The sequence below is a fragment of the Quercus robur genome, chromosome 2 (assembly GCF_932294415.1).
Source record: "Quercus robur chromosome 2, dhQueRobu3.1, whole genome shotgun sequence".
Lineage (NCBI taxonomy): Eukaryota > Viridiplantae > Streptophyta > Magnoliopsida > Fagales > Fagaceae > Quercus > Quercus robur.
Window position 1 is genome coordinate 22,621,199 of NC_065535.1, and position 5,886 is coordinate 22,627,084.

General features: G+C 31.9%; 1 long non-coding RNA gene across 1 annotated transcript; it reads left to right on the plus strand.

Moving 5' to 3' along the window:
- The first annotated feature begins 354 nt into the window (after positions 1–354).
- On the plus strand, positions 355–3,413 carry LOC126712908 (uncharacterized). The gene is made up of 2 exons (XR_007651220.1): positions 355–715; positions 3,140–3,413. It is a non-coding gene; the product is annotated as an uncharacterized LOC126712908 (long non-coding RNA).
- Positions 3,414–5,886: the final 2,473 nt, after the last annotated feature.

The window sequence follows — 5,886 nt, forward strand, 5'->3', positions numbered from 1 at the left end:
TAACCTTTAATGACGAAATTGAAATTTCATCGCTATTTGTTGATTTGAAACAAGGGCGCCAAAGGAAAAAGTAGGGCGCGAATTTAATTAGTCTACAGTGACAAAATTTTTCGTCACTGAAACTTTAAGTTTTTAGCAACGAAATAATTTCATTGCTGTAGGTTTTGCTGGGAGATTATCAGCGACTAAACAAAGTCATCACTAAAAAATGGGTCCACCTAACCTTTAGGCATTTTAGTGACAGGACTCTAATTCGTCACTGAAAGTGGTCTATAGCGACGAAAATTTAATTCGTCGCTGAAAGTGGTCTATAGCGACGACAATAATTTCGTCGCTAAAAGTGTTAATATAAAAGACCAAAAAAAACCCTCATTTGGTCCTTTTTCAGAAACCACACCCTCACAAAAATGTGAACTTCATCTCACTTGCCATTCACCCAAGCCGTCGAGCCTCAACTCCGACAAGCTTCAGTCCGCCGAGCCTCACCGCCATCAAGCTTCACTCCGCCGATCCTCACCTCCATTGAGCCTCACTCCACCGTTCCTCACCTTTGCCAATCCTCACACCAAGTCACACCTCTCCACCGTTCCCTTGCATGTCCGCCGATCCACACCGCTGCCGAGCTAGACCACCATCTCACCGCTCAAGAGCCTCCACCCGTTCCAATCGCCGATCGACAAGTCCTCTGACACTCTTGCCGTCTTTGATGCTAACGGTAAGTAACGCACTTTCAAACCCTACAACTCTAAGTTCTACTAACAATACAAAGTGCTTTCAAACTCTTGAGTTTAACTCTATCTACTTGTATTAGCAAAGCAAATAGCTACTGTTTTTTGGGTTCAAAATGTTTGAGTGTGGGAATGGGATTTGAAGAACCATGGCTGTGTGGTGGCGGTGGGACCTTATTACAACGGTTAAAAATGAGTTTTTTTTTTTTTTTTTTTAAATCTTTTATGGGTAGAGATAGGCACTTATTAACACACTCTAATTCGTTTGGACATTGTGGATATTTTGTTTAAGTGGTTAAATGGAGTTGGACCCACTGAAGGTCTCTTCCTTTATTCTTTTTTCCCCTTTTTGTCGTTGTGGAGCTTACAATTGTGTGCTTTGCATTTCTGAACAAGGTTGTGGTGGTCATTGTATTTGGAATCTTATTGATATGCATGTAGGGTGAAGTCCTTATACTTGTCTAGCCAAGATTTAGGTAGTTCTTTATGTTGGATATTTATATATTTACCTATATATCTGGTGCCTTGTGCTTAATATGTTATATGTAATGCCTATTTGTCTATTCACAGGACGCCTAATTGATTTCCTTAATATAGGAACTCCTTTTGACGCCATGATTTGCAATAGATAAATGCTAATTATGTAGTTCATCCTTTTAATGTAAAGTATGAATTGTGGTGGTAGGCCTACTGCTGACTCAACGTATTGTAGCTATGGTATTCTCTAAGGTTGACTTTTGTAAGCTTCAGAAATTTGCTATATTGCATGCTTTGAAATATGAAGGCTTTAAATGCTTATTATTAAATTACTGATCATCTGACCATTTGTGTTTCAAGGTGAATCTTAATATATTTAATTTCATGTTATTATGTGCATTTCCAGTAATGTAGACCAAACTAAATGACGGTGATGTTGGGGCCTAAATACTGATATGAAAGTTCCACATTAAATATTCAATTTTTCTATAAGGAGCATCTATGGGTGGGTCTTAATGGTTTTATATCGAGAGAAATACTTATACCCCTGGTCTATGTGTGTGTATGGGTGGGTGGGTTGATGCGTGATATGTAATATATATGTATATTTATATTTTGATTATCATTATTGTCTTTTATTATTATTTTTTTTTTACCCTTTTAGTTGTTTTTAATCACCTAAAATTTTTTATCCTATAGATGAAATCTAGATTTATACTGCAGGCTTAATTTTCATGATGATTCTATTGTTTCAATTGCTTGTTAATTAGCCAATGAGCTTGTTCAAAATGCATTTCTTCTCCCTACAAAAATGGGTGAAGGGTGAAGTCATGGATCTTGAAGTTTAAGATCCATTGGGTGCAACAAATTACCTAAAGGAAATTTAGGAAAAAAAAAAATCTGGTGATTAACTATCTAAACTAGTGTGTGTGCATGTGCATGAGGGCATGGTTTGTTAATTAGAAATATGCAACATATTATGCTGAAAAAATGGTTATTTATTATTACTACATATTAAGCATGGGATTCTGTAGAAAACGTCACCCACAAAAGTGCTACATATAATGATACTATTTTTAAAAATAATGTTGCAAATCTGTTTTTGTTAGTCTCATTATCATCACCCCCCACCCCCTGAAATGTATCCATGCAATATCCATGTTGTTCCTCTCTTATCATCCTAGATTCATGATAAAAGTTCAATTTCAAATTTACAAATTTGTATCCAATACGTAACCAATATACCGTTGTATAACGGCATATATGGTATGGATTTGTATCAAATTTAGATACAATGCATATTTGACGTATCCATACCTCCTAGTTAGGAAAGGGTTTGTAAACCATAGGAGCAAATATTTCATATGAATGCTTGTCAAAGGGAAATGCTAAGTTAAAGAAACACCATGAATATTATTGTTAAATTCTCTTCTCTTTCTTTAAAGATTCTTGACATTCATAAGTAATAGTCTCTAGTAACAGGTGGTAAGTCTTTGTGATAGTCTCAAGATTGGCTGTATCACTTGAGTTTATAATGGGATTTTAAAAAAAAAAATTGTAATGGGGATTTAGTCACAGAATTCCCAAAGGAAGAGACTATTAGGATTTTGATTGGCAAATCTCCTATGATCCCCAAGAGAATGTTTGAGATATTGAAACCACATAGTCTATTTCCAGTGAGGTTCATTGTTGCAAATAAATTAAATTAAATTTATTTTATTTTTATATATAATCTTCAAATGGGTGTGATTCAATTTTTAAACTTGGGCTTGTGCTTAATAAATTACACATTCTTTACTTTTAGTTTTAGTTTTAGTTGTGTGTGTATTTTATACATAGATTACAGTAAAAATATGAATTTGTTGAGTTTATATTTCTAGATAGCTTGTAAGTGTATTGATAAACTCTTTATAAATTAGACTTTTTTTTTGCAGGTTAAATACTCATTATTTGTGAAACTTTGGATTTTTTCTTAAAGGTGTACGCTTAGCTTGAGCATAGTAAGTAAAATTTGTTTAAATACTTAAAAAACTCTATATTTGTAATGTTGATAATTGGCTTTGTGGTGGGTTGTTGTATTGAAGTAAGCGGGTGACTTGCATGGAGTTATAAGGTGATTCAAATTCACATTGAGAGTGTTTTTATTTTTTGAATTGTGAATGGATATTGTTGATTTATATGTGATGGATATTATTTAATTGTTTTTAATACTTGTAGCATTATATATTGTGATGTTGATAATGGGTTTTTAATACTTGGCATGAGACCTTCCTCTTCTCTAGTAACCATTGCCTCATCTAGTTCCTCGATGGAATATATCCATCGTCTTGAAAGTGAGATACTTGAGCTCAAAGAGGCAAGAGTTAGGGACCAAGAGGCACAAGCTAAGCAAGAACAGGCCCAAAAAAATATTCTTAACATTTTTAGGAGCAAGGGTTATGATGACATTCTTACCTACGGGGGTGGTTCGTCTTCAAGTTAAAACACTTATTGGTTAGTACTTTATTTTAGCAATTGACCCGCACTACATGGTATGATGACTTTTTTTAATGCATTATTTGAAACTAATTGTATTATATTACACTTGAAAATCTATATTTGCTTTCTACAACTTATACGTTAGGAGTAGTGATTTTAATTCATTGGTGTGGCTACTCTTAACGCATTGTTAGAAATGTTTCTTACAACATAATTAATGTTTTTACTTTACGATTTTAATGTAGTATTGTTTTTATATTTGTGCAAATTTCTTATTGGTGGCTTTTAGTTGAAGACATTTAAGGACATCTTCTATTGGTCTTAATTTTATTATGCTACACTTTTTGTATTATTATAAAACATCTTGTGTTATTGTATGCGTTGCAAACAATTATTGTATGGAAGAAGTTTGAATTGGATATTTGTTTTATTTTTTACTTGTGGAATTTATGGATCGTTTTTTTATAAATGTGTTGTTGAAATAAATGTGTTATTCAAATGTGAGGTTTTAATAATGTAATGACAAGTTACAGGTTAATATCAAAGCTATGAAAAAAATAAAAACAGAAAATAAGTTTTAGCAATGAATTTTTCCGTCACCAAATATAGCAACAAAAAATTGTTTTAGCGACGACATATTTCGTCACTATATGTGTCTGGATTTTCTTAAAAATAGTTTTAGTAACGAACTTTTTCTTCACTATATGTACCTGAAAATAGTTTCAGTGACAAAAATGTTCGTCACTAAATATGATTTAATAAATTAAAGTGTTTTTTGCGACGAAATATTTTCGTTGCTAAATAGTTTTTTTAGCGAGAAAAACATTTAGCAACGAAACATTTTCGTCACTAATTTTTTTTTTTTTTTTAAACTAATCGGACTTTTAGTGACGAAATTTTTCGTAACCAAGACTTTTAGCGACGGGATTTTAGCGACGAAATGAGTTTTGTCGCTAAAGGTCCTTAGCGACGAAAAACTAGAATTTTAGTGACGAAAAACTGGTCTTTCATAATCTGAGCAATTCTAACTTGCACCCCTTTCCATCATAGTTTAACAATGTACCTATAAGAATGGGCTACATCATTATGAATATGGTTAAGTCAAGTATAATGAATACATTCATGATCTTAATCTACTAAATCAAGTAGGCCTATTTCAATATACCAATATGTTACATCATAAAAATATTGCATAATTTCACAATAAATTTTGAATAATTATTTATCGATAATGGAGACATCATAAAATATCACGATGAGCCACATTATTCTAACAAGAACATTGTATTAGCTGGTGTAAAAAAATTAGTTTAGCATAAGGATCTCATTTTTCTTTTTTATACAACTACTTCTCAAAAACATTCACATTAGATTATTTATTATACATTCTTTTTTAATAATATTCATTCTTCATTTATTTGTTTTACTATTTCGATAGATTAGGAGAAAGAGAGAACAAAAGAAGCTAATAAAATTAATAAAATATTGATATGCACAATAACAATAATTGTGTTTATTTACACAATTACTATAGCTAGAATGTAAATTTGCATAATTTTATATGAGCTAATGTGGGTGATTTTGGGGTTAAATGTGCAAAATTTACCTCTTAAACTATTATGCATTAATTGATGTGTGTGCCCTTAAGACTTATCGCAATCAATTTTTATGTAGAGTCACATTTTATAAGTTTATATACTAATTGACCTAGGTTCGTGTGGACTGTCCAGCATCTTTGTATCAAGTTGTGGTTTTCATTCTGAACAATGTGTCTTTTTCTTTTCTTTTTTTTCTTTTTTTCTAAAATGGGGCAAATGTGTCTATAAATAGTGAGTCTTTTATTTCATTCAATCAGTTTTTTTTTTTTTTCCCCATGCATAGAGTCAGAGAAAATTAGACACAATTTTGTTCCTTGTGCACTCAAAATGTTGTGCTCTTTTGTGCGTTTTTTATCATTGTATTTTAAGAGATTGATGTCTAAGAGTCTCAAAGCACCACCAAATAAAGATTATGGGGCAAAATTTGTCTTAAGAATATAGTGTCAAACACAAACCTTGATCAAATTTGCATTTTGCATTCATCTGGCCTGTCAGTATATTTAATTGTTCTTAATTATTTATGCATCATACACATCTATTATATTGCTTGTTTTTGTTTAAAAAAATCACAAAATTTAATTCATGTGTGCAATAAGTGAATTCCT